Source organism: Corythoichthys intestinalis, chromosome 1 (genome assembly GCF_030265065.1).
Source record: "Corythoichthys intestinalis isolate RoL2023-P3 chromosome 1, ASM3026506v1, whole genome shotgun sequence".
NCBI classification, from domain to species: Eukaryota; Metazoa; Chordata; class Actinopteri; order Syngnathiformes; family Syngnathidae; genus Corythoichthys; species Corythoichthys intestinalis.
The window spans coordinates 72,192,857-72,203,707 of NC_080395.1; positions in this window are offsets into that span (position 1 = coordinate 72,192,857).

Consider the following 10,851-nt stretch of genomic DNA (forward strand, 5'->3'; position numbering starts at 1 on the left):
TATATTGTAACGCCGTTATTAACAACACTGGCCACAAGCCACCTGGGAGACACACCAAACATGTGGAAGAAGGTGCTCTGGTCAGATAAAACCAAAATTGAACTTTTTGGCCACAATGCAAAACGATATGTTTGGCGTAGAAGCAACACAGCTCATCACCCTGAACACACCATCCCCACTGTCAAACATGGTGGTGGCAGCATCATGGTTTGGGCCTGCTTTTCTTCAGCAAGGACAGGGAAGATGGTTAAAATTGACGGGAAGATGGATGCCGCCAAATACAGGAACATTCTGGAAGAAAACCTGTTGGTATCTGCACAAGACCTGAGACTGGAACGGAGATTTATCTTCCAACAAGACAATGATCCAAAACATAAAGCCAAATCTACAATGGAATGGTTCAAAAATAAACGTATCCAGGTGTTAGAATGGCCAAGTCAAAGTCCAGACCTGAATCCAATCGAGAATCTGTGGAAAGAGCTGAAGACTGCTGTTCACAAACACTCTCCATCAGTGACGTGCGGTCAGGGGAGGCAGGTGAGGCAGAGCCTCACCTGTCATCATGACAAAAAAATAATTATAGCATCAAATTTATATTAATATTTGTCCATTGCTCTTTATTTATGACTCATTTCAAACATTTTTTATAGTCAAAATCGCTGAATTTGCCTATTTCCTGTTCAAATAAAGAAATGAAACGAGAGGTGCGGCAGCAACGAGTAAAGCCTCACCTCTGATTGCGCAATCCTTAACAAACTGGGTTGATACATGGAATTGGAGCGTGCTGGTTGCCGTACATCTGCATGTCGCCATTATAATGTTTCCAGATACGTTTATTTGACCTGATTTTCCTCAGTCTGGCTAATGTCTTTAACCCTTAAAGTTTAATGTTTGTTAGCGACATAATTAGTTTTGCTGATGGGAAATAAAACCGCAGTGAAAAGACACAGGCTGCGGCAGATAGTACTCTGCCGCACTGCAAGGGGGCGTACGTGAAACTGGACTTTCTGTTAAAAGTGGACGCGGTTAAGACAACGCCGGAGCTAAAAGGTTTGCTTCAAACTACGGGACAGAGGATAACTCGCGCTTTTCAAACGGACTGGTACACCCGAAAAGAAAAGACTGTCTATGTGGCTGTCCTTTGAAAAATCGCCTTTGCTGCTTTCCCTGCCTTTTCTTCTCAACTTGTGCCAATGTCTGGACTAACACGAGAAATTGTGACATTAAAAAACTACCACGAAGCCTCAGCAAACATGAGAGCTCGACCACTCACATTCAAAGCCTGTTTGCTTTAAAAACTTTTGGAAGCTCGAGGATCGATTTGGCTTTGACGAACACCGGAAGCTCAACGGTAGCATCCTCAAAAGCTAAGGTAAAGAAAAGAGTTTGAAAGATCTCATTAATGCAACCTGCATCCTAGCTAAACAGGAGTTAACATTTCGTGGTAACGATGAGCGTGTAGCTCTTCTTCTAAAAGTGGCATATATGTAGAACGATTACATGGTTTTGCTGAGAAAGATGAAAGGTTAGCTAGACATTTGGACACATCCACTGTGTTTTCTGGCATGTCAAATAGAACACAGAACGATCTAATTGAAGCAATCCTCTCCATTGAGGCGGAGAGATTTTTTTTTTTTAAGTAAAGGAAAATAAGGAGGACTTTTACTAAAAGGGCGTAGGTTTGCATAGGGACGGTAGGGACATAACACTACCAACTTTTCAGCATGCTAAAATTGTCCCCAACAACTTTTAAGCAACCTTACCTTTTTTGCATGATATAATGTTCAGTTATATAGAGAATTTAGATCTTTCAATAGTTCCATATGTTGTAAGGATAGAATTGACCCTACCATTATTAAGTGAATTATTTTCACTATGTTTATGTTTGCTAATAAAAACCAGACATTTATTCAGGAAGTTTTCAAAATGTTTCTTTAGTATTTTTTGAAAACAAAGGTTTGAATTGAACAGTGTATCATCTAAACCAATGCACGTAAAAGTTATTATCAGTAGATAAGGATTTATTTTGCATTGATCATTTTGCCTATTAATTAATTAGGTTCATATACATTAGAAATGTGGCCCTTTGCCCCCTTCATCCAATCTGTTTGGTCTAATTAATGTCCCGTCCCCAGCAAAAAGTGTACCTACATGCAGGTTATGCTGTTATATCGTCCTTACGAATGTTGAGACAAAACCTATCCCCTTCCAAAGTAACGCCGGTTTTTGTGGTGAAGGACAGGCGCAAGACCACAAACAGTTTTCATTTCAATCTTATTTAAAAAAAAAAAAAAAAAAAAAGAGCTTGGACCAAGAAAAATACAATAGAATATTTAAAAACTAAATTTTGGCCTTAAATAAAATATTATTTGTTTTTCTTTTCACACTTTTTGTTTAGCAATCTGTAATAAATTGATTAAAGTTTCAGAATTAAAAGTTTTAAAAACAACTGAATATTTCACTAAAGGTCAGAATTGAATTCTGTGGTTTTGTACACCACTCTTTACTCTCATTTATGTTGCATTAATTATAGAATGGTGACGGCCAACACATTGAGGGTGTAGAGCAAATGCATGTTATTTTCTTACTTTACGTATCGATAATATGTACCGTGTGTGCCTGTTTTGTGAAGAATGCTGATGAGATATGAAATAACCAGTAGAAAATTGAATAAGCTACCCTTTTTGGTTTATATATTTGGAAATCTGACACTAAAGGAGTCAGTGCCTCACCGACCATGAACCTCACCGCACGTCACTGCTCTCCATCCAACCTCACTGAGCTCGAGCTGTTTTGCAAGGATGAATGGGCAAGAATGTCAGTCTCTCGATGTGCAAAACTGATAGAAACATACCCCAACCGAGTTGCAGCTGTAATTGGAGCAAAAGGTGGCGCTACAAAGTATTAACGCAAGGGGGCCGAATAATATTGCACGCCCCACTTTTCAGTTTTTTATTTGTTAAAAAAGTTTAAATTATCCAATAAATTGTGTTCCACTTCACGATTGTGTCCCACTTGTTGTTGATTCTTGACAAAAAATTAACATTTTATATCTTTATGTTTGAAGCCTGAAATGTGGCGAAAGGTTGCAAGGTTCAAGGGGGCCGAATACTTTTGCAAGGCACTGTATACAGTATATACACTGTATATACATTGGTATGCAAAAGTTTGGGCGCCTCTGATAATTTTGGTGAATTGTAAATCACTGATTGTTTGGAACAAAAATTTCAGTTGAATATATCATGTAGCAGATGAACACAGTAATATACGAGAAGTGAAATGAAGTTAATATAGGATAAACAGAAAGCGCTTAGTAATTATTTAAACAAAAATAGGCCGATGCATAAATTCAGGTACCCCCTACGGATAAACATGATCAATATTTAGTAGAGCCTCCTTATACAGACACAGCTTCTAAATGCTTCCTATAGCTTCCAATGAGGGTCTGGATTCGGTTTGAAGTAATCTTCTTTACAAAACATCTAAAGCTCCGTCAGGTTTAATGGCTGCCGATCATGGACAGCCCACTCCAAAACAAACCACAGACTTTCATTGTTTTTCAGGTCTGGGGACTGAGATGGCCATTCTAGAATGTTGCACTTGTTCCTTAGCATGAATGCCTTAATAGATTTGGAGCAGTGTTTAAAGGCATTGTCTTGTTGAAATATCCAGCCCCTGCGCAACTTACACTTTGTCACTGATGCTGGAACATTGTTTGCAAGAATCTGTTGGTATTGACTGGAATCCATGCGATCTTCAACTTTAACAAGATTGGTAATGCCTGCGCTGGACACACAGCCCCATAGCATGACGGAACCACCACCAAATTTTACTGCGGATAGCAATTGTTTGTCATGGAATGTTGTGTTCTTCGTACATCATGCATACTGCCTCTTGGCAAACCCAAACTACTAAATTTTTGTTTCATCGGTCCACAGAACTTAATTCCAAAATGAAGTTGGTTAATCCAATGTGCTTTGGCATACTTTAAAGTGCGTATAACACCAAAAAGCATGTTTATTTCATATTTCACGCAGTGTTTTATGCTCCTGAATGTAATGGACCGCTTGGATGTGTGTGGATACGATCGTTTTATATATTCAATTTTTGAATCCCACGCCATGAAAATGAGCTACTTCCGCCTCCGGTCATGGGTTTAGGACGAATGCGAATGTGATGTCACCCGTGTCAGCATCTCACAATACACCATTGCTTTATAACATGCAGATGGACTGCGGATTCAGCTAATTTTGCGGATTAATTCGTTTATTTTTCGCATCACGCCAGCCAAACGGCTGCAGGCTTTTGTGGGTAGACCAGGAAGAGGTGTGTGAGCCTTTTTGGGATTCAGAAAGTTCCCGTTCACCCCAAGATCGGCCAAAACAAGCGTGCGACAACTGTGGGACCATTAGACTTACCAGGAAGTGAGTAAACATCATGTTTTGTATTATGTTGAATAATGGGATCGTGCACATGTTTTAATACCGAGGTGGCTTGCATTTTGTGGCTGACATGCTCCTTGTACACTCGGAGAGCACTATACTTGGCTTATTGCCCTCTTCGTGTGCCCTGTGTTCTGTCAAACTTTCCACCCGATCATAAATTGCAACTTCGTGTTAAAAATGGCCGCGAATACAGCGATTACAAAGTAAACACTACAAACTTTCTTTGAATAAAGGACTATTTACTTACGTTTGATCATGGATGGGCATGTAGAGCAGCTCTCCTGACACATTCTGCCATGTTAGCTGCACAACAACTGCAGCCGCTCTCCTATGACTCTCTCGCTGTTTATGTCTTCCCCGTGTAGTAAAGCATTATTTTGCCATATTTGTGTTGAGCATCTGGCAGCTACGCGCTCCTCCGACGTCTGCCGGTTTGTCCGCCGGTCATTGTCGAGCTGCTTCCCCGCAAATGAGCCCTCTGCCCTCAGTAGAGTTCTAACTTGCTCGCCACCGGGCGGGTTGCCGATCGGCGAAGACAATCGACAACCCCACCACCGTGTGAAATGATCCGGGCTACTTATGTGTGATTTGTGGCCTCGAAGAATTTGAAACATCACTCCGTACGGGTTAGCATGTCAGCTAGCTGTCACGCCTCTTGGTTTGTTTACATTCTCCGAAGCCGGGGCAGGGAAATGACAAAAGCCTGACTAACTACAGTGGCATAAAATATCGTTGGGGAGGTGCAACAGTAAAGGTGAAGTCGACAGTTTTGACCATTATGGATTAAATTTGCCATGTCGTACTGAAAAAATGCATTTTTATTATTTCATATTCCATTTAGCACAAGACTGTTATTTGTCATGATCATACCATTTATTTAGCTAATGGGGAAAAATACATGGATAAAAAGAATATCCTGTAATAATATTGGAGTAGAGAGACTGTAAAAATGACATTTTGCGGCTTTCTTCGTCACATTTTCCTCGTTCTGAATAATTCCCCCTCAATGGGCTGAATAGTAAAACAGATGAAACCATTTTCCTGCCGACGTCATCTTCCTGTTGGGGACCCCAGAGCCCTATAATGGTAGGTGTGGCTAACCGGCAGATTAAAAGACTAATTTCTCGTCATCTGGGCGTTGCCAAATTGTTGTATATTGTTGAATGGTATCAAAATATTATTCTAATTCACATAATAATGCTATTTAAGACTTTTTTTCTTCTGTTTTACTCAAGTGATTTTGTTTGTGGCATGTGCGCAGAAAAGGCTTCTTCCGCACTATCCTCCCATAAAGCATCTCCTTGTGCAAACAACGCTGAACAGTTGAACGATGCATAGTGACACCATCTGTAGCAATTTCATGTTGTAGGTCTTTGGAGCTGGTCTGTGGGTTCAATTCGACTCTTCTCACCATCATTCGCCTCTGCTTATTTTACTTGGCCTGTGGTCTACCATTTCCTTACTATGTTCTTAACAGTAGAAACTAACAGCTGAAATCTCTGCGACAGCTTTATGTATCCTTCCCCTAAACTATAATGTTGAAAAATCTTTTCTTTCAGATCATTTGACAGTTGTTTTGAGGCTCCAATGTTTCCACTCTTCAGAGACGATGCAAAGAGGATAACAATTTCCAATTTGTCATCTTAAATACCTTTTGTCAATTTCTCTTTATCTGTGTATGTTGGTCAACAGCAGTCAGTTTATCAAACAAATTTTGAGTTTAAAAAATTAGTACTAAAGATTTTCTAATCAATAAAGACATAAGAATGCCCAAAATTATGCACCGGCCTATTTTTGTTTTAATTATTACTACGCACTTTCTCTTTATCCTATAAACTTCATTTCACTTGTAAAAGATTACTGTGTTCATCAACTATTTGATATATTTAACTGAAATTTGTGATCCAATCAATCAGTGATTTATAAAAGAAAATCTTAAAAATGATAAGGGGCGCCAAAACTTTTGCATACCACTGTATATTAGAGATGTGACCAATAATTTGGCACCGAAAACTTTTGGCAAAAATTTGAAAACGCCTCCAGAGGGGAAATCTTGACAATGCTCCCCTCTCCATCGCAATCTAAACAGCTGACAACACAAAAGTGAGTTTTGGGTGACAGCTGACTTCCATACTCCGAAACAGTAGGTGGCGATAATGCACCAATATATACAGTGCTGGCCAAAAGTATTGGCACCCTTTGAAAAATCATGTGATGCTTCTCTACCTTGTGTAATTAATAGCACCTGTTACTTACCTGTGGCACATAACAGGCGGTGACAATAAGTAAATCACTCTTGCAGCCAGTTAAAATGGATTAAAGTTGACTCAACCTCTGTCCTGTGTCCTTGTGTGTACCGCATGAGCATGCAGAAAAGAAAATACCAAAGAACTGTCTGAGGACTTGAGAAACAAAATTGTGAGGAAGCGTTGGCAATCTCAAGACTACAAGTCCATCTCCAAAGACCTGAATGTTCCTGTGTCTACCATGCGCAGTGTCATCAATAAGTGTAAAGCCCATGGCACTGTGGCTAACCTCCCTAGATGTGGACGGCAAAGAAAAATTGACAAGAGATTTCAACGAAAGATTGTGCGGATGGTGGATAAAAAGCCTTTACTAGCATCCAAACAAATTCAAGCTGTCCTGCAGTCCGAGGGTACATCAGTGTCAACCCTTACTATCCGACGGCATCTGAATGAAAAGGGACTCTATGGTAGGAATCCCAGGAAGACCCCACTTCTGACTCAGAGACATAAAAAAGCCGTGCTGGAGTTTGCCAAAACTTATCTGAGAAAGCCAAAAACATTTTGGAAGAATGTTCTCTGGTCAGATGAGACAAAAGTAGAGCTTTTTGGAAAAGGCATCAACATAGAGTTTACAGCGAAAAAAACAAGTCCTTCAGAGAAAAGAAGGTAATCATACATGGAGAAGGTTCCCTGTTTTGGGGTTGGTTTGCTGCCTCTAGCACTGGACTGATTGACCGTGTGCATGGCATTACGAAGTCTGAAGACTACCAAAAAATGTTGTAGCAAAATGTAGAGCCCAGTGTGAGAAAGCTGGGTCTCCTTCAGAGGTCAGAAAGTCATTGCCGTTGAGCTGAAAGCCAACACACAGGGCGCAATGTGACTGCAGCGGCTAGCGACACACACAGCACTCTGCGTGTACGTCATCGCTCGTCTCTGATTGGCTATGAATATGGAGGGAATTTTAAGATTTCTTTTTGGAGCGCCAAACACTTCCCATGCTGCTGCTTTTTTATTTATGTCCTGGAAATCATGCCGAGGGGTATCATCAAGTATGTGCTGGTCGCAAACTGCTAAAATGATACATGTTGACAAAGTCTGGCCTATGGATGTCAATTTCCAGGTTGGTCAGTGTCCTCGCAGGTGATTTCTCGATCAATAAATCTGTTGCTGATTAGTTGTAGTGCCAGGCCACTGCGACAGAAATAAAACAATTTCCTATATGTGTCATTGGTCCGCGTTTGAATGTGTACGTGCACAAGCGCAAAATTGATTTGTACTCGTGCCATAGAAAATTTATTCAACGTAAGCGAATTGCAATACCGGAAAAAACGCCACTTTTGCATTATTGTGTAACATCATTGTCATGTAAACATGGCCTAAGAGACAATTTCTTTCTGAGAGCTGTCACCATACTCAAATTTGCAATGAAAGTGGCACTGCTAATGCCACAATATTATCACATGCATCTCACTAATTAATATGTTCTCATCCATCTGTCTCAATCTGGGTACTGCATTTGAAATATTTGCACTTTTACATTACAGTATTTTTGCACTGTTACTTTAATATCTATGCACAAACTGTCATTTTCACCATCTTATCAAGACAGCCATCTACCTCCAGGTCTAAAATTGTCATATTCGCACTATTACTGTATATTACTACTACCTCACCACTTTGCTGCCCGTCACTTATTCACTTTATTCCCAATTTGTGTAACCTATGATTTTATCCTAGACTTATTGTAATACTTTTTTTTATGTAGTGCACATTATGGCAAAACGTTAAATCTTGTTGTACTCTGTACAATGTCAATAAAGGCTTTCAATTCTATTCCATTCCAGTCCGGTCCGGTCCGGTCTAGTCTAGTCTAGTCTAGTCTAGTCTAGTCTAGTCTAGTCTAACATTTCCTTCTGCATGTTCCCGTGAAAAATTAAATAAATGAATAAATAGGGCAAGGCAAATTTATTTGTATAGCTATATTCAACACAAGGCAATTCGAAGTCCTTTACATTACATGTGTTAGGTTTTGTGTTGGTTCCCTCCTAGTGTGTCCTTGTAATTGTCATTGATTTCACCTGGTGTACCGCTCCTCGTGTAGCCTCCAATCTGCGTCCACCTGTGTCACCCATCTGTTCCTCATTCATTACCCTTTGTCTACATGTGTATATAAGCTCCCAGTTTCTTTTCAGTCCTTGTTGCGTCATTGTCAATGTCAATGCCCATGTTCTTGTCAATGTCAGTCTCTGTCAATGTCTACGTCAACGCCACTTTCAAGTCCTGTCCAAGCCCTCGTGTTCGTCTCCGTAAGTTTTTGATATCAAGCCTTTGTTAATGACCTGAGTTTCGTTTGCTGCATTTTTTGGGATCCCCACATTATTTGTTGATACTTTGTTTTTGCTAGCCTTAATTAAATCGTTTTTGCATCGTCTACCTGCCTCGCCTCCCTTTCCCTGCATTTGGGTCGCCTGCCTGCACCGCACTACCTGAGAACATGAAGTTCCACAGAAATAAAATGATTCGTAAAAATCACATCAAATCGAAAAGAAAGTTAAAATGAAAGCCAATTGAAACAGGAGATAAAATTATTCATAACAAATCACATTAAATCAGCAAGAGAATTAAATAATAATTATTAATAATAAATAATAATAATAAATAATTAAAATCGGAAATAGAAATAAAACAAAAAAAATGAATAAAAATGAGAGCAATTTGAGAGCAAAGCTTTTTTGTTTGATTACAGTTTAATTCTATTTATATATTTATTTTAGGGCTGTCAAACGATTCAAATTTTTAATCAAGTTATTCACAGCCTAAAAATTAATTAATCGTCATTAATCACAATTCAATCATCTTTAAAATATGCCATATTTTTCTGTAAATTACTGTTGGAATGGAAAGATAAGACACAAGACGGATAAATACATTCAACATACTGTACATAAGTACTGTATATGTTTATTATAACAATAAATCAACAAGATGGCATCAACATTATTGACATTCTGTTAAAGCGATCCATGGATAGAAAGACTTTTAGTTCTTAAAAGATAAATGTTAGTACAAGTTATAGAATTTTTATATTAAAACCCCTCTTAATGTTTTCGTTTTAATAAAATTTGTAAAATTTTCAAACAAAAAATAAACTAGTAGCTTGCCATTGTTGATGTCAATAATTACACAATGCTCATGTATGGTGCTGAAACCCATTAAATCAGTCGCACCCAAGCAGAGGGCGAAAAAACAACAAAAAACACAAGTAACAAATGGACATGACACTGTCATTTTTATCTGTTTGAGCGGGGCATGTGCGTTAATTGCGTCAAATATTTTAATGTGATTAATTTTAAAAATTGATTACTATTATTATTATTATTGTTAATGCGATAATTTTGACAGCCCTAATGTATTTTTATATTTATTACCATATTTAATTGTGTAGTTTTATTGGCTGGCAGCCAAGTCCGGGTGTACTTTGCTAGGATAGGCTCCAGCACCCTCGTGACCCTTGTGAGGATAAGATGCATGGAAGATGAATGAATTTTGTATTTGTAATTTTTGCATTTTGAATCATATTTTTGCATTTATCTTCATTTTTATTCTTTCATTTCTATTTATATATTTATTTCAATATTTAATGTATCATCTTTGAATCTGATTATTTTTGTATTTATAGTAGTTTTTGTTTCCACTTTCTTTTTTTTTTTTTTAATTTGGCATATTTTGGTCCTCTATATAAAATGAATTACTCCTGGGTAAATCCCTACAAATAATTCATCAGAATTTGCAAAAATCCTGTTTATGACAACAATACTTATTTTTAAAAAAGTTATATCGGTATTACATTGCAAGAAATCATTTTTACTTTATTATAATGGTTTCCTCAAGGCAGAACAGTGATGATTAGCCTATATGTCCTCTCAGGGGCATAGCACACATATCTGGGTCTCCATAAAGAAGAGTCCTGAGGGTCAGTGTCAGCACTTGAGCAAATTCAATGGGTGGGCATTGCATCAGCACAGAAGCTTATTAAGCCTTAAAAAACAGATATGCCACCATGGGCAGGAGTGCACACACACAGACCCCCCCCCCCCCCCACACACACACACACACAAAGAGTGCACACATACATAGACCATTAAGCAATAAAAATCTTT